Source organism: Bidens hawaiensis, unplaced genomic scaffold (genome assembly GCF_021521415.1).
Source record: "Bidens hawaiensis isolate Kalapana, Puna unplaced genomic scaffold, B.hawaiensis_p1.1 tig00011896_1, whole genome shotgun sequence".
Taxonomy (NCBI): domain Eukaryota; kingdom Viridiplantae; phylum Streptophyta; class Magnoliopsida; order Asterales; family Asteraceae; genus Bidens; species Bidens hawaiensis.
The window spans coordinates 430,441-449,865 of NW_027491952.1; the positions used below are offsets into that span (position 1 = coordinate 430,441).

At 42.8% G+C, this 19,425-nt stretch overlaps 1 protein-coding gene and 1 pseudogene across 1 annotated transcript in view; one reads left to right on the top strand and one right to left on the bottom strand.

Annotated features, from left to right (window-relative positions):
* LOC143539479 (large ribosomal subunit protein eL8y-like) overlaps positions 1-19,425 on the bottom strand; it is a 243,587-nt gene that overhangs the window by 193,966 nt on the left and 30,196 nt on the right. The window lies entirely within an intron of this gene.
* On the top strand, positions 15,185-16,809 carry LOC143539454 (aldehyde oxidase GLOX pseudogene; annotated as a pseudogene).

The window sequence follows — 19,425 nt, forward strand, 5'->3', positions numbered from 1 at the left end:
TGTTTTTCAAAATTCAAATGAGCAATTCTTAGAAGCTCAACCAAACACCCTCTAATTTGTGGTAGGTATATATGAACGGTATCGCACTGTAAGTTTTACTTTTGCAATTGTTTAACCATATCTTAACTTGTCGAATTTCATCTTCACGTACATGACATGCATGTTTACCTTTCGTATTATATCCTACCAAAATTTATAAAACTTTAACAAGACACTAAATTTAGAAAAGTTCAACACGACACTAACAGGGGTATGGTACTAAACCCGGTTTTACGATCCTAAATTTATTATGTTTGGCTTATTTTATTATATGGACTAATACAATGTTATTGGGCTGAGGGGGTTTTGTGGAGGTAACCCTAACTGGGCTAGGCCCATTAGGGTACCATGATGGTGGCCATGAGACTCTCTATATAAGGAGGTCTCCACCTCCTTATCAATGGGTCATGCTCAATAAGAGCCACCACCACTTTTTTGTGTCTGTAAACAAGAGATCCTCAGGATTTCTTAGCAGTCACCTCCACACCCCCGAAAAACCATTGCAGGTCTCAAGAAGCCGGAGAAGAAGATCAAGGCGTGGTTCGTTCATCTCGAAAATCCGTGGAAACATCGTCATTGATCAGGTCAGATTCATTTCGTGCTTCGACATTGGCGCCATCCGTGGGACGGCAACGAACTACCCTTCGATCTTCATCTCGGCTGTCAGATCTCTCCCAGGAAAAACCCAGATCTGGAAGTTTACAGAAAAAGGCTTCAAGGCTTGTTCTATTAAAGCTCAAAAAGATCCATAGATCTAAAAGAGGCTTCCAGATCTGTGCGAAAAGAAACGGCCTGATTCGAATGATCAGATCTCCGGATCTGTGATGGTTTTAAATCTGCTCCGAGCTTCAGATCTATCTAGATCTGATTTACAGATCTAGATCTAGATTACAGACCTGGATTTTAGGTCTAAAATTGCAGATCTGACTCTAAAATTGTAGATCCAGAAATTACCAGACTTCCGCCGCCATGTACGCGCGCCCGCGGATTCTCACTCCGCAGCCGTGCATGTGCCGCCGCGGAAACCTCCATCTGGGTTTTGCGCAAGAGACCTCCGCCATGCACGCGCACTCACGAGTCACCACTCCATCGCCGTGCATGCGCGCATCAGGCCTCGCGCCAAACTCAAAGGTTGGGAATCCTCATAATATCCCATATGGCTACGCGCCAAACTTAAAGGTTGGGAATCCTCATAATATCCCATATGGCTACGCGCCAAACTTAAAGGTTGGGAATCCTCATAATATCCCATGTGGCTACGCGCCAAACTTAAAGGTTGGGAATCCTCATAATATCCCATGTGGCTACGCGCCAAACTTAAAGGTTGGGAATCCTCATAATATCCCATATGGCTACGCGCCAAACTTAAAGGTTGGGAATCCTCATAATATCCCATATGGCTACACGCCATACTTAAAGGTTGGGAATCCTCATAATATCCCATATGGCTACGCGCCATACTTAAAGTTTGGGAATCCTCATAAACTCATACGGCTTCGCGCCGAATACAAGACCGAACGCGGCTCCGCTCCGTTCAACATGCACACCACCTTGATGCTTGAGCGCAGTCGCATATCACATGCTCATGCATCACATATGCTCACGCATCACAGATGCTCACGCGTATTACATATGCTTACGCATCACATGCTCTCACGTCAGTCTACGCGCACGCGCACGCAACATCTGCGCATGGCGCGGGACATAAAGTCTATGCGCACGCGCAGGCTTTATTATTATTATAGCTCGTAAGCCGCAACTCGCGCAAGCTTTATTTTTCTTATAGCTCATAAGCCGCAACTCGCGCAAGCTCCATTATTCTTACAGCCCGTAAGTCGCCTCACGCGCAGGCTTTATTATTATTATAGCTCGTAAGCCGCAACTCGCGCAAGCTTTATTTTTCTTATAGCTCGTAAGCCGCAACTCGCGCAAGCTTCATTATTATTCTCATAGCTCGTAAGCCGCAACTCGCGCAAGCTTCATTATTATTCTCATAGCTCGTAAGCCGCAACTCGCGCAAGCTTCATTATTATTCTCATAGCTCGTAAGCCGCAACTCGCGCAAGCTTCATTATTATTCTCATAGCTCGTAAGCCGCCTCACGCGCAAGCTTCATTATTCTTACAGCTCGTAAGTCGCCTCGCGCGCAGCTTTTTTATTATTATAGCTCGTAAGCCGCAGCTCGCGCAAGCTTTATTATTCTTACAGCTCATAAGTCGCCTCACGCGCAAGCTTTATTATTCTTATAGCTCGTAAGTCGCCTCACGCGCAAGCTTCATTATTCTTATAGCTCGTAAGTCGCCTCGCGCGCAGGCTTTTTTATTACTCATAGATCCGTAAGTCGCCTCGTGCGCAGGCTTTATTATTCTCATAACTCATAAGCTGCCTCGCGCGCAAGTTATGTTACATTATTATCAAGATGCGCGCCCCATCTTTTATCAGGCCTCGCGCCACTATGATGCGTGCCATATCTTATTTAAGCTAGGGCACCATCATCATCATAAGGACCGCAACATGCCACCATCATGAAGAAAACCTCCCAAAACTCAAAGACAATAAAGACAAGGCCAAAGAAAAGGGAAAAAACCGCCTCATAGCCTAACACACCTCATAAAGTCCAGCGCTCCACCTAGACGCTTGCGCGCCCAGGAGCAACGCTAGACTTGGGGGGGCTTGTAGGGGTATGGTACTAAACCCGGTTTTACGATCCTAAATTTATTATGTTTGGCTTATTTTATTATATGGACTAATACAATGTTATTGGGCTGAGGGGGTTTTGTGGAGGTAACCCTAACTGGGCTAGGCCCATTAGGGTACCATGATGGTGGCCATGAGACTCTCTATATAAGGAGGTCTCCACCTCCTTATCAATGGGTCATGCTCAATAAGAGCCACCACCACTTTTTTGTGTCTGTAAACAAGAGATCCTCAGGATTTCTTAGCAGTCACCTCCACACCCCCGAAAAACCATTGCAGGTCTCAAGCAGCCGGAGAAGAAGATCAAGGCGTGGTTCGTTCATCTCGAAAATCCGTGGAAACATCGTCATGGATCAGGTCAGATTCATTTCGTGCTTCGACAGTTCAACACGACACTAACAGCTGTTTTTTAATACTTTTGGTGCGGTTTTCCGTACTTTTTGTTGTGGTTGTCACGCAATTAACAATGAATTATTCCTCAAGATGTCAGCCACTGAGAACTCACCGAACTTTCGATTCTTGGTTATAAGATGAATGACCCTAATGTTAAGGATAATTTATACCCATTTGTATTTCTCTATCATAATGTAAACATTTTCATTTTTGCCAACAATCGTGCTATTTTGTTCGGCTACTCTAAGTACCCAGCTATGAACATCTACCCGACAATGCCGGGTGTACAACCAAGGAATTGAAGTATCCAAGTACATTATATGCGGTGCTACTCCAAGGGATGGCTCGCATCATGGGTGATATATATAGGCATTCATCTTAAAATATCAGCTAAAAACTGATATAATAATATAATGAGATGCAAATATTGGAGGTCTTAGATTAAGGCATAGCGTTTTCTCACATATGATGAGTTTCCTCCCAATGATGGAATGTAGATGATCAGGTGGGTCAGTGACCTGTTAGTGATGCAAATGACCGTTTAAAATAAAAAATAACAAGATACATGTCTCGTATAATGAGAATCAACTGTATGATCATGCTTATTTGGGAGTTATTAGCAATTTAGTTGTGTTTGACGTTTAGAACAATTGTTTTAGAATCGTAATCGTTTGATAGTAATATTATACAAAATTAACGAGATTTTATGTATACAATGAACATGACTAAGAATTCAATTATTATATATGAACCAGCAAAACAACGTGTATTTTTCAATATTCCTCAATAAGCCAATGATTAGATGTAGTTCTTGTTGCAATTAATCAAATTTTCGTATAAACGTATATCATTAAATTATTAGATTTCTCATTCCATGCATTATAACTTGTCTATCAACAACCACCAATCATACTTCATTTTCCCTTTTTTTTTTTTTGTCTTCCATGTTTTTTAAGAAAGAACAAGCTGAGAAAATACAGGCCAGAACCAACGGAAAAAAAGAAATGTAATAAAATATTTGATGACGGGGGTAGCCCAAGGAAATAATAAAATGGCTGAAACACGGTAACGCTAAAAGGGTTAAAAGCTTCGTTTCCTGCCCAAACTTATGTAAACAAGTACCCACGTGCTACAGTACGATGTCAAATCACTGTTCTTCTCTGACCAAAGTACATACTCAGATAAAGTATTATTATTTTAAGCTATGGACCAGCGGTCCAAGCCTTCCCGCCCATAAAGGTCAACTCTCTATGCAAACAAGAGGCTAACTAGTTTAGTTAACTGGACTAAAAGGCTTAGATCTTCTTCATATAAATAGATAACTTAGCCTTAAACATAAACAGAACAGACATGGGCAGATAATACCATCTCCCTAATCTCCTCTTCTTCCTTGAGAAATATGCTTATAGCTTATTTCTTTCTTACTTCAATAACTTCATAGCTTAACCAAGAACATCATCCTAAAACCGATTCCAAACATCACGGTTCTTGATCCTCGGTGAGCTATAACAACGAACAACTAACTAGTGAATCTCCTTCTACGTTTTGCAAACGTAGAGGGATACCACGACCTGCGTTAGGCTAACCTGAACCCTTGAAGCCTCTTAGCCTAACCAGTCCATTCACTATCATTGGTCTTATCTTTGTTGTAGCAACAAGTTGGCGCCCACCGTGGGGCTACGCCGCTTACTTTATCATAAAAACCAGTAGTGTAGCTCCATCACCATGTCAGAAGGTGGATCTCTTGGAGAAGTTAATCAAGTGTCAAGAACACCGACACCAAGCGTCGGTCAAGAAACTCCGGCGACGACCTCGATTTTTTCCACTCCGGGAGGAACTTCGACGGGACCTTTGTTCCTCGATTTTTCACCTTTTCGAACTCCAACCCCTTCGTGATCCGGAGTTCCTTCTCCTCATGCAGGAGTCACAAACACCCCTGAACATGTCGACTTGACGATGGAAGGGGTATCACGACATTTCTTGCAACTAAGGCATCTCCTTAACCAACACGTGAGCCAAGAAAGAGAAAGGGGGATAAGAATCAGGCTGGATTATAACGAATCGGAGCCCTCATTGTCGCTCGGACGTCCACCTTCCCCTCCAACCAGCTCACGACCGGCTGCTTCTCTTTTTGAAGCTGGTCCAAGTGTAACATGTCAACTCTTTAACCCCTCTCCCTACACTTATGGGAGATCAAGCCCGACGGCTTTCCCTTTGTTCACCTCACGACCCCTTGGGCACGAGACCGCTCTCGACCAAATATGGCGGTCACCAGCTTCAAATGCTCCTCCTACAGCCACTACGTGAGAACAGGCCATGTCGGTCTTGCCCTTGGCTCGAAGTGCAGCGATGAGCACTTCCATGGGAGCAAACCAAACAGCAGCAACACCCGAAAGCCTTCAAGGCTTTAACCTGATGCCTCAAATGATGGCACACTTCCCGTGGACCCCGCTCATCAACCAAGCGCCGGGTATTCACCAAGGGACAACAAGTCATAATCCTGCTGTGAGGCTAGATGAAGATCTTGCAAAGCCTTACAAGCCCGGTAACCTATCATGCTTCTCCCAACAAATCGCCGATTATGACTTCCAAACAAAAATCAAGATGCCACCCATATAAAAACGTATGATGGGACTGAAGATCCCGAAGACCACCTCCAGGTCTTCACTGGGGCAGCCAAAATTGAAAAATGGTCCCATGCTGAGTGTTGCTTGATGTTCATGCAAACGTTAGTCGGATCGGCAAGAATATGGTTCAACGACCTTCCTGCTCAAAGCGTTCGAAGCTTCGACGATCTGAGCAAGGGCTTCTTGGCCCACTTCTCACAACAAAGAAGGTACGTCAAGAACGCCACGGTCATTTTTCAGATAAAACAAAAAGATGATGAAAACCTTCGAGACTTCATCGAAAGGTACAAGAAAGAAGGGTTACAATATGTGGGGGCTGACGAAAAAATGAGGGTGGCAGGCTTCATGAACGCCATCACCTCCAAGCACCTCACAAGGGACTTTAACAAGTGCATGCCTAAAACCCTTGAAGAAGCTCTTGAACGAGCCGAGGCACATATTCGAGGCGGGGAGGCCGTTGATTTTAAAGAGCAATGAAAAAGAGCTCCTAGTTGGCGAGGCAACTGCCCCAACCGAAAGAGAGGGAACTACAATCCCTATGATAAATATCCAAGGAGCTCAGATCAACGAATGCCTGAAGGTCGGAACCCTCCAAGCAGGGAAAAGACTGTGAACTTCACAGCCTTAACCAAAACCCCTCAGGAGATCCTTGCCACTGAAGAAGTAAAACACAACTTCCGACCTCCTCGACCCTTGCCCAAGAGCAAGAAGAACGAAAACTCCACTCAGTTCTGTGAGTTTCACGATGAAAAAGGTCACCACACGAACGATTGCTTTCAACTCAAGAGAAGAATTGAGGAAGCCGTTAAGTCTGGAGAATTGGCTCATTTGGTGGAAGGGGTCAAAGACAAGATGGCTGAAAGAAAAAGCAAAGAAGTAAATATGGTGAATATAGACCAAGGTATTCCCCACAAACAACAATGCTTGGAAGCTTGGGAGCTTCAATGCATCTGCTTCCCATCGCCTCAAGGTAACTTACTCTCAAACCCTCTAACGGAGGAAGCAAACGTGGGAACACTCCAAACAAGCAAAGCCTACATCGACACAGGGGCGGCCACAGAGATCATGTATGAAAGATTCTTCAACCGACTGAGCAAGGAAGAGCGTTCAAGGCTTCAACCCTCAGAGTCATCTATAAAAGGTATTGCCGACATACCCTTGAAGCCTTTTAGCCAGCTAACCCTTGATGTATGTTTTAGTGAAGGCAGGATGAAGAAAACCAAACCACTTACTTTTATAGTTATCAACACACCTTCCAGCTATGATATAATCATAGGAAGGCCTGGGCAATGTGCATTCAACATGGCTGTCTCGGTTGGTCAAGGTGCTGTAAAGTTTCCCACCGACATGGGAATTGCAACCCTTCAACCTACCCAAGAGGTTTACGCGGTTGAAAGGGAAAGCTCTAAAAGCACAGACGAAGAACAAGGCTTAATCATAAACCCCAAGTACCCTGAACAAAAGGTACGGGTAAACACAAGCCTCTCCAAAGAAACACTTTCACACCTTGAAAAGCTGTTGATGAACCACAACGACGTTTTTGCTTGGTGCCCGGAAGACATGACAGGCATCCCTCGAAGCATTGCAGAACATGAGCTGAAAATACCTCCCGATGCTAAGCCTGTTGTCCAAAAGAAACGGAGCCTGGCTCCAGAAAGAAGCTTGGCAGCATGCCAAGAGGTTGAAAAGCTTGTACAAGCCGGGATCCTACGTGAGGTCAAGTACCAATCTTGGGTGGCTAATCCGGTCATGGTTCGAAAGCCTGACAAGTCTTGGAGGATGTGCATCGACTTCAAAGACTTAAACAAAGCATGTCCGAAGGATTGCTATCCCTTACTCGAGATGGACCTCAAGGTTGACTCTCTAACCGGCCATTCCTTTAAGTGTTTTCTCGACGCTTACAAGGGTTACCATCAGATTCTCATTAAAGTGGAAGACGAGGAAAAACCGCTTTCCACACGGACAATGGTATTTTCTGTTACCAAAAGATGCCCTTCGGCCTACGAAACGCCGGTGCAACCTACCAACGCTTAATCGATAAAGCATTTGCTAGCCAAATTAGCAAAAACTTGGAAGCTTATGTTGATGATCTAGTAATCAAAAGCAAAACCGAGCATCAAATGCTCGAAGACATACTGGAAACCTTTCAAAACTTGAGAAAGATCAACATGAAGCTTAACCCGGGAAAGTGCTCATTCGGGTTCGAAGAAGGCAAGTTTTTGGGACACATTGTGGGAAAACAAAGTATAAAAGCTAATCCTAACAAAATCAGGGTTGTTCTCGAAACCAAATCTCCACAAAGCAAAAAAGAAGTGGAAAGTCTAAATGGAAGGCTTGCAGCCTTGAAATGTTTTACCTCCAAGCTTGCCGAGAAGTCTCTACCCTTTTTCAAAACACTAAAGGGTTGCACCGACAAGAAAGATTTCAGGTGGACGGAAGAAGCAGAAGAAGCCTTCAACCAAATGAAGCAACACTTAGCTTCACTTCCAGCTATTGCAGCCCCTGAAATGGGAGAATTGATCTCTGTCTATCTCTCTGTTGCTGAAGAAGCATTAAGCGCGGTTCTAACCATCGAACGAGACAAAGTTCAGGTACCCGTTTATTTCTTTAGTAAAACACTAAAACTGGCAGAGGTCAAATATCCTCTTATGGAAAAACTTGCTCTGGCCTTAATTCAAACGGCCAAAAGGCTTTGAATGTACTTTCAAGCACACCCTATACAAATGGTCACTGACCAACCCATCAAAGTGTGCTTGAAAAACTGGAAAATTCAGGCCGATTGGCCAAATGGGCTGTGGAGCTAGGTGAACATAACATCACCTATGTCCCAAGGAAAGCTATCAAAGCCCAAGTCTTGGCGGACTTCATTGTAGAAATCCCAAAACAAGTCATTCCTGAAATACCCACAACTGCCACTGAACCTTCTGACCCTGAAGCCTGGAAGCTTTTTACCGATGGAGCTTCCAGCATTGAAGGGTCAGGAGCTGGGCTCGTTTTAATCAACCCTGAAGGGTTAGAATTTACATATGCTCTTCGACTTGAATTTCAGACCACCAACAACGAAGCTGAGTACGAGGCATTGATTGCTGGTCTGAAGATTGCCAAAGAAATGAAGATCCAAAAGCTACAAGTCTTCACAGACTCATTGCTTGTTTCAAGTCAAGTCAATGACAGCTATGTAGCCAAAGAGCCCAACATGAAGAAATATCATGAAAAGGCAAAAGGGTTGATGACCACGTTTCAAGAATGCACCATCAAACAAGTCCCAAGATCACAAAACAAAAGAGCCGATGCCATGAGCAAACTAGCATCTCTCACTTTTGCACACCTCACCAAGAAAGTACTGGTGGAGGTGTTGAAGACTCCTTCAATACAAGAACTGGAGGTTCAAGATGTAATCACTGAAGAAGGTCCCAATTGGATGACTCCCATAGAAAGGTTCCTCAAGAATGGTGAGTTACCTTTGGACCAGACTGAGGCTGAAAGGGTTCGAATCAAATCCAGGCAGTATGTGTTACAAGGAGAAACACTTTATAAAAAGGCTTACCTTGCACCACTACTGAGATGTGTAGGACCCGAACAAAGCCAATATCTGATCAAAGAGGTTCACGAGGGTATATGTGGAGCTCATTTTGGGCCAAGAACGGTGGTTGCAAAACTGATGAACCTTGGATACTTCTGGCCTACCATGCACCGAGATGCAACGGAGCAACTCAAGAAGTGTGAAGCCTGTCAAATTCATGCACCGGTTCCCAAAAGCCCTAAACACGATCTAGTCCTCATCTCCTCGGCTTGGCCATTTCACAAATGGGGAATGGATATTGTTGGTCCATTCCCACCGGCCAAAGGTGGGGTAAAATTCTTGCTAGTAGCCGTCGACTACTTTACCAAGTGGCCTGAAGTCAAACCACTTGCAAAAATAACGGGCAAACAAGTCATTGACTTCGTGTGGGAAACCATCATTTGCCGTTATGGGCTGCCAGGGGTATTGGTCACGGATAATGGGAAACAATTCGCTGAGAAGCCTTTCAGCACATGGTGCAAAGAATTCAGAATCACTCAAAGTATTCAGCTCAGTCGCATACCCACAATCCAACGGCCAAGTTGAAAGAACAAACAGAACCATCGTTGAAGGAATTAAAACAACGTTGGGAAGGCATGACAACAACTGGCTTGAAGAACTCCCAAACGTTCTATGGGCAATAAGAACAACCGAAAAAACAAGCCACAAACGAACACCTTACAGCCTAGTGTTCGGATCGGAAGCTGTAATCCCGGCCGAAGTCGGAGTTGGGACTCAAAGAACACTCAACATGGATCTCGAAGCAAACAACAATGAGACCATGTTGAATTTGCAACTCCTCGAAGAAATTCGTGATCAAGCCGCAATACAGGAGGCTAAGTACAAGCAAAAAATGGAAGCTTATTACAATGCAAGAGTAAAGCATGAACGCTTCAAGCCTAGAGACCTTGTACTCCGAAACAACGAGGCCAGCAAGAAAGAAAACCAAGGAAAGCTCGGCCCAAACTGGGAAGGACCATACACAATCCTCGAAGCTCACAAGGGTGGATCCTACAAGCTAGCCGACACAGAAGGCAAAAAGCTTCCAAGACATTGGAACGGCAAAACCCTTAGAAGGTTCCATGCCTAGTCAAAATGTAAAAATGTATTTCAAGAGATGCATAATTCCCCTTTTTGTGAAACAACAACCTCTTGAATGAATGATAAACTTTTGTCATAACTTGTCTTTACTATCCTATAATCAGGTTGAGAACCTAGCAAGAAACTCCATGACAAGGGCCGTGTAAGGGGATGAGCTCCCAGACCACACCGCTCAATAGGTTCAAGGGTTAAATGGACCTATATAAGGGGTGAGTACCTATATCAATTCGACTCCATGAGACTTAGAAAATTTTTTCAACCAAAACTTGTCTCATAGACAGGCCTGAACAGCCTACACCAATTCGTTCCTTAAACTTCAAAACAGTTTACGAAAACAAAAAAAAACATACACTAATTAGTGATATAAAGGATAGCCAACATGTGCTTTTTACCTAACGAAGCCTTGAAGCTAAAAGTGACTGCAGCACTAAAACTTCTTAAGGAAAAGTTAGCTAAAATCACATCAAACTAACAAGACAAGCAATCAACACACAAATACATAGAACATCATAGGTTCATAAACAAGGCCATTCTAAGGCCATAAACTAAATAGCATCCATACATAATAAGCCGATTAAGGCTAAAACAAGGAAACCACATGGATTCCCAAGAAAATGTTCAAAGGCCGTAAAGGCCAAACACAACCACAAGGCAGGAACTTTAAGAGTTCCATACCAAACCTACATTGTTTAAGCATTACATAACATTGTTTTAAGGTGCTAAGAAAGCTACGAATAAAAGTGTTCAGACATCAGAAACAGGCTTTGAGGTACTAGCCTTACCACCTTTAGCCTTCTTGGACTTCTTGACTTGTGGGACAACATCAGCAACAGCCGAGCCTTCGAGGCTTGCCACATGAGACCCGTCGCTTCCCCCAGATAAGGTCTCTTCATTATCACCAGAACGGGAACGTTTCTTCGACAAAGACTCAATGACATCTTTGGCAACCTTATCATCAAGGCCGGCTGGTTTCAAACCCTGCAAAACCGAAAGTGGCTTACCATAGCAGGATGAAACTGCACCCACATAAGGGTAAGTAAGCTCTCCATCGCGTGAAATGAACTGGTGAAAAGCTTGTAGGCTTCAGGGTTGAACGAAGGAGACTGATCCATAGGCTGACCGGTTTCGTGATGATGGAAGCCTGCAATGAAACCCAAATGCTTTCCATGACCTAGAAGCTTCGTGTAAACATCACCCAGCACCGAGTTAAACTCCTTAGAATGAAGCAAATAGGATACAACCTGCTGAAACCCATGCTCGATCAACCACTTGTTATCTTCAGAAGTCTGAGTAACCGAAGCTTTCAAGCCTTCCTTCTCTATCTCGAAGGCTCTCTTCTGCATCTCAAAAGCTTCACGGTCAGCATTCAAATTGACCCTATCAGTCTCCATGGCTTTCTTCAACCCTACCATCTCAATCTCATGGCCACGAGACAACTCGTCAATCCGTTTCACATACACCTTCTCCTTCTCATAAAAACCTTCAACATCTTTCTTCATGGCCGCCATAGAGGCCTTCATCTTCTCCTTCGTCTTCATGAACTCCTCATACTCCTCCATCCCTTTCCTAAAGCGGGTGATACCTTCCGCCAAAAGGGCAGAAACGTTACAGGAGTTCAATATCAACCTGGACAACAAGGAGTCACCTTCCATCTTGGAGATAGTATCACGAACCCCCGGAGGAGCAAAGTGGGCTAAAGCTTCGGCACAAACTTCAGGATCCTTGAAAGAATCCCCAACCCTGACACTCCATTCCGGCTCATAAACGGCATTCCCGTCCAACCCTTGAACTACTGGCATCTCAACCTTCTTTCCAGTCGGCTTCTTCTTCTTAGAAACCACCAACCCCTGTTCCTTCTCAACCTCCATAGTCGGACCCTGGTCTTCAGAGGCTTGAATGTCATCACTAACCTAAACTGGCTCATGAGAGGATGAGATAGCAACAGACTTCAGCAAACGTCGTGTAGAACGACGAGTGGAAGATTTTGGAACAACAGTCTTGGTGAACCCTTTAACATTGGCAACCCCAGCATACTCAGCATCCTCAAATCGACCCTCTTTCCCTCGAACAACCGAATCCTCTCCAACAACGGCTGCAACATCAGTAAAAGCAACGTCGGAAGTGTCATCACTCTTTAGGAAGTCCAAAGCAGACATGACTGCAAACACAAAAGAAATTCGTTAATAAATATATCAACAAGATGAAGCAAAAGCGGGAAGAACAAATGCATACCCTTATTATCCCTCATAAGCACGGGATCCCGGTTAGGCTTATCCCAGAGTTTGCTAATTCCTAACAAAACAAGAAGATGTTCGGGGAGAGGGCGAAGACGCGAAGGACATGTTCTAATGGATTTCAAAAAGGATTTGTTTAACTCAGATTCGGCCGGCTCCGGTTCATTTAGAACGGCTTCGGGTTGTCTCCAAACGGGTTTAAACGGAAGGATATAATCAGAAACAAAGAAAAACTGGTCCTTCCAAGAACCGAGGGTCGTAACCGCCGAGGAAACCAAACATACATCAACCTTGGTATGCTCGAACGTATACCAATCACCATTTTTCGCTAAGTGAAAGAAACGACGAAAGTTCAACAGTGAAGGGTCATAACCTAGGGCTCTACACAAAACTTCAAAGTGCATAACCCTAGCAAGCCCTAACGGATGGATTTGGCCAAATGATATACAATAATACTCCAAAACATTAAGAACAAAAACCGAAAAAGGGTGTCGGAGGTTAGAAAATTCGAAATGACGGCAATATAAAGCGATAAAACCCACCGGACAACGATCAATGGAAGAGTCGACCGGCGGAGCAATCGGCTTGTATTTTAACCCTATCCCCCGTTCAATACAAAACGATTCGACCTCCTCTTGGGTTAATCGGGAAAAACTGATCGGAAGATCTTTTTTGGCAACCATAATTTCGAAAGAAAGATGAAGGATCGAGACTAACCTGGTAATGGATCGAAGAAAACTTGAAAGTGTTAATGGTGGAAAGTGTTAAACAAATCTGGAAGAAAGTGAATAGTTATTTAGTTAATAACTATTAATGAAAAGCAGTTTTTGAAAACCGCAATCTGACAGTTACAATCACATCAACTATCACATCAATAATTCAAAAAATAACAAAAACTGAACAAAGCTTCGGAGCCTTCAAGCTTTGAAGCCTTTAAGCAATAAACAAAGCGTGTGCAAAAGTCAGAAGCCCTTGATCATACTCCTCAAAAACCTCTGACTTGGGGGGCTGATGACGGGGGTAGCCCAAGGAAATAATAAAATGGCTGAAACACGTTAACGCTAAAAGGGTTAAAAGGTTAAAAGCTTCGTTTCTCGCCCAAACTTATGTAAACAAGTACCCACGTGCTACAGTACGATGTCAAATCACTGTTCTCCTCTTACCAAAGTACATACTCAGATAAAGTATTATTATTTTAAGCTATGGACCAGCGGTCCAAGCCTTCCCGCCCATAAAAGTCAACTCTCTATGCAAACAAGAGGCTAACTAGTTTAGTTAACTGGACTAAAAGGCTTAGATCTTCTTCATATAAATAGATAACTTAGCCTTAAACATAAACAGAACAGACATGGGCAGATAACACCATCCCCCTAATCTCCTCTTCTTCCTTGAGAAATATGCTTATAGCTTATTTCTTTCTTACTTCAATAACTTCATAGCTTAACCAAGAACATCATCCTAAAACCGATTCCAAACATCACGGTTCTTGATCCTCGGTGAGCTATAACAACGAACAACTAACTAGTGAACCTCCTTCTACGTTTTGCAAACATAGAGGGACACCACGACCTGCGTTAGGCTAACTTGAACCCTTGAAGCCTCTTAGACTAACCACTCCATTAACTATCATTGGTCTTATCTTTGTTGTAGCAACAATATTAATCAGATGTTTTTAAGTTAACTTATGAAGCGTGCTAAAAACTTGAAGGGATGTTTATTATGTTTCTAGTGAAAAATTTCAGTGTGTTCATGTGAATACTTGTTTCTTATATCGTATAATGCATGGATTTTGCTCCTTGAATCAAGACCCTACTTGGTTATTAGGTAGGTATGCTACTAGGCTTAGAACTGGTCCTGCTAAGCTCACACCTGACAACCCCTGTTGATGTTCCATTGATGATCAAAACATGACCATTGGCCGGGCAGAAGCAGCATAACAAGTATTTAAACGGAATTTTTTTATTTAAATAAGCAAAAATGGGGTCGAATCATCCCAAGTCTCAATAAGTCCTTTCAAAAAGTTTCAAAGTTTGAGAAGAACGCCACATGAAGCATTAATAACATCAATCAAACAAGGTCGGTCAGGTTTCTTTTATTCATCAATAAAACAATTGCTTTTAACTTCACCTTGCTAGCTTATGCCTTATAATAGATCAAGAATGTTAAATTAAATATAAATGCTCTTTCATGAAGCACATATCATCTTGCTAGCTATGGGTCAAGAATGTTAACATCACCAAACAAATTCTGATATTATTCTTGTAGAATATGCAGATGATGTTAGCAATATAAATGATACTCAAATTGACTTGTATTAATCATTCTCCAACATCAATAATTAGGTTGACATCTTATTTCAATGCTACACACCTAAAAACATAGAATGAAACAAACCTGTTTGAATAACTTTTTGTATAGAACTAGAAACCATATTCAATTCATTGACTTTTGAACTAGTATTTAAAGCAATCTCCACAAACCACATTCACAACACACAATAACTTGACTAATAATAATCCAAAAATGAAAATCATGGCCTTCACCACCACCCTCCTTTGTCAACGTCTTCTCATTCTAGTTCTCATGCTCTTACACGGCCCACCATGTCTAGCTACTGGTGGTGGATCATGGGATGTCCTTCTCCCAAGCATAGGCATCTCAGCCATGCACATGCAGCTACTTCCTAACGATCGTGTTGTGATGTATGTTCGTACTGACTTCGGAACCTCCAACATCTCTCTTCCAAATGGCATGTGCCGCCCTAACTCCACCGACTGCTCCACCCACTCTATCGAATATGATGTCGCTTCCAATACCGTACGTCCACTCATGGTGCTCACAAATGTTTGGTGTTCTTCAGGAACATTAATGCCTGATGGGACCTTAGTCCAGACTGGAGGATGGGATGATGGTTACCGCATAGTCAGAACTTATAAATCTAACACGTGTGACTGGCAAGAGATTGCAAATGGGTTGAGCAAACAGAGGTGGTATGCCACCAATCACTTATTACCTGACGGACGACGGATTATCATTGGCGGTCGTCGGCATTTAACTATGAGTTCTACCCCAAGATGTCTGCCACTGAGAACTCACCGAGCTTTCCATTTTTGGTTCAGACGAATGACCCCAATGTTGAGAATAATTTATACCCATTTGTATTTATATATCCTCATGGGAATCTCTTCGTTTTTGCCAACAATCGTGCTATTTTGTTCGACTACTCTAAGAACCTAGTTGTGAAGACCTACCCGACAATGCCCGGTGGACAACCAAGGAACTACCCGAGCACTGGCTCTGCGGTGCTACTCCCTTTACATATAAAAGGAGATACCGTGGATGAGGTTGAAGTATTGGTTTGTGGAGGTGCACCTAAAGGAGCATTCGTTAATGCAAATAAGGGGATATTTGATGGCGCGTTGGATACTTGTGGAAGGATCAAAATATCTGACCCTAACCCACAATGGTTCATGGAGACAATGCCTTTGGCTTGCGTCATGGGTGATATGTTGTTGCTACCCAATGGTCATGTTTTGATCATCAATGGAGCATTAGCCGGGGTAGCCGGGTGGGAGCTTGGGAGGAATCCAGTTCTAAGCCCAGTAGCATACCTACCTAATAACCAAGTAGGGTCTCGATTCGAGGTACAAAATCCAAGCACTATACCTAGAGTTTACCATTCCACTGCGGTTATGTTACGAGATGGGCGTGTTCTTGTTGGCGGAAGTAACCCACATGATAAATATGAATTCGCAAACGTCCTTTACTCGACTGAACTCAGTTTAGAGACATTCTCTCCTTCTTACTTGGATTCAAACTCTTCTGGATTACGCCCCAAAATAATCTTACCCGTAACAAATAGTAAAATTAAATATGACAAACAATTGGTTATTGTGTTTACTATTACGGGAGATGTGGATCTAAGCTCTATCTCGGTGACAATGGTGGCCCCTTCGTTTAACACACATTCGTTTTCAATGAATCAAAGATTGATGGTACTAGATGTTGGCGTCGCTTCTAAGATTATTGGGAGGTCAAGATACCAAGTTGTTGTGAGGGCTCCGCCATCTGGCAACATTGCTCCGGCGGGAAATTATATTCTGTTTGTGGTTCACAAAGAGATCCCAAGTCCGGGTATTTGGGTTCAAATGCAGTGAAAATAATCCACGACGAAAGCATCGTTTTTGTGTGATCATATTCTTCTATTACACGCTCATCTATATAATGGGTTCTTATGTAATCTTCAAACATTATGTTAGTATGATTAAATGCTTAGATTTTTCAATTTCAATATTTCCAAGTTTGACACCTTATGACATGTTGCATTTTATAATCACCAGTATAAATTAGTTATATAGGCATAGGAACTCGAGTATGCACCTTATGACCAATTACACCAACATATAACAAATTCATACTCGTGACAACTGAAAGTAAATAAAAAAAAAATTCACATTGTCACCATATTCCATTGTATTGTATCGTACACCACGTTAAATAAATCAACACAGACCCTAAATATCAAAATCATCCTAAACATTAAAAAGCATTATAAGATTAAAGTTTTTAATAACAAACAAGAAAAATTAGTGTGTATAAGTGAATTGTTTACCATTTTCAAAAGAAGATTCAATTGAGCTAGAACCACTGATGAGCGAGTAATTGAGTATCATAAAAAGACCTAATTAACCTAGTAGCTAGGGTAAGTCATATATCGTATCAACGAGGAGCATTTTTAGTATTACTCATTTCCTTTGATTGTAACTACTAACCCGAAAAGCTTAATGATTAATTCGGAATACTAATTGCAGTTGATCAACAAACACAGGCAAACACGTGTTAGGATTAAACACACACACGAACCGAACACAAACAAGAAAGCAATAACGAACACGAGGATTTAACGTAGTTCGGTCTAAACTGGCATACGTCCACGGGTGGCAACTAGGTATTTCTTTTATTGAGTGACAAAGGATTACAAGTACATAACGTTGTTTAAATATAGATTGAAATAGGGTTTGCATCTAATTCAACAAGAAACTAAACCAGGTCGGGCTTCGGTTTGGCCACCCTACACCCGTCCGCCCTTGGACTTCAATTAATTAACCGGGCCTACGCAAAAGGCCTACGAACCCAACAATCTCGCACTCAGAGGCCTTGAGTACTCTTGCCTGCACTCCTCATTATACTTCTGTCATCCGAACATTAAACATCTTCTAGTTACCAGCTTTCTCATCAATTAACCTGAAGGCCCGTTGAAGCTCCCCGGAGCTCCAACTTCAGTCACGGTTAAAACTTCCCCTGACCCGTTCTCTGTCCCTGCCGGCTCCCACTGTAACGAATTACTGGATCCTGAGATATGCTGAGAACAAGCAGTCTCCATAATCAGCAAGTAATCCACATGAGAGACTTTTACAGCTGGAATATTAGTTTTCTTAATCCACTGTCGTCCTAGAACTGTAACTGAAACATGACATGTACTCCCACCGTCACGATGTCATCTGACTGATTTAACCTTCCTAGCTCGTTCATCCTGAATCTTCACTCTGGCTCTAGGTTTGTTACTTGCAAAACGAACCATCTTCTGCCCACGAGATTCTGTGAACCGGACTTTTTCTTTAACCAAAACTGGATCCACTCCTTTCGGTGACATATCGACCATATACAACGAACCCATTTTCTTGCCACGAGATTCCCTTTGACTACTTTCCACTGCCCATTCCGGAACTTAACATCGTAACCCTGGTCATCCAACTGTCCGACTGAAATCAAACATTTCTTCAAACTTGGAATAACCCTCACGTCTTTCAAAGTCCAAGAAGTACCTGCTGAAGTTATCAAATCAACATCTCTCATACTCGTAACCTCTAGAATATCATCGTTCGCAAGTCTAACCTTTCCAAAGTCCCCAAACTTAAGATTTTTCATCGTTTCACTACAGTGAGTGGCATGAAACGATGCACCAGAATCCATCACCCAAGCATCAACGTTACTCTCAACACTACAAACCAAAGCCTCATCACTACTGACCCCATCATCTGTGTCGTATTCTGTAACGTTCACCACTTTCTACCATTCGGACACTGATTCCTGAAGTGTCCCTTCTCTATACAATCCCAGCATTCAATATCTTTACGAGACTTAGACTGACTCCTCTTCCTGCTCCCACTGCCTCGTTGTTTTCCCCTACCTCTACCTTTTGTGACTAATATATTACTTGATGATTCACCTGAACTTCTACGTCTTGAATCTTCTCCAATAATCAAATCCCGAATCCCATCAAAAGTAATTTTTGTAGACGAACTACAAACCGCAGTCACTGTTTGCGACCAACTGTCTGGCAAAGAGGATAACAACAAAAGACCTTGAACTGCATCATCAAACTTACTGCCGACTGACACTAAGCGGGAGAGATTCGAGTTAAGATTATTAATATGCGTTGTAACTGACCCACCCTCTTTCATTCTTGTTGTCACTAGCTCTCGGATAAGATAAACCTTATTCGCTGCCGAAGGCTTCTTATACATGTTGGATAGTGCCTCCATCATACCCCGGGCTGTGGTTTCTTTCATGACGACGCCACATCTTCCGACAACGACAGAGTAATACAAGCCCTGGCTTTCTTTTCTAACTTCTTCCACTCTGCTTCTGACAACTTCTCTGGTTTTTCATCCTCAAGCACTACATCCAAGTCTTTCTGACAAAGTAGCGCCTCAATTTGCATCTTCCACCAACCAAATTTATGTCCATCAAACTTCTGTATCAAAACCTTT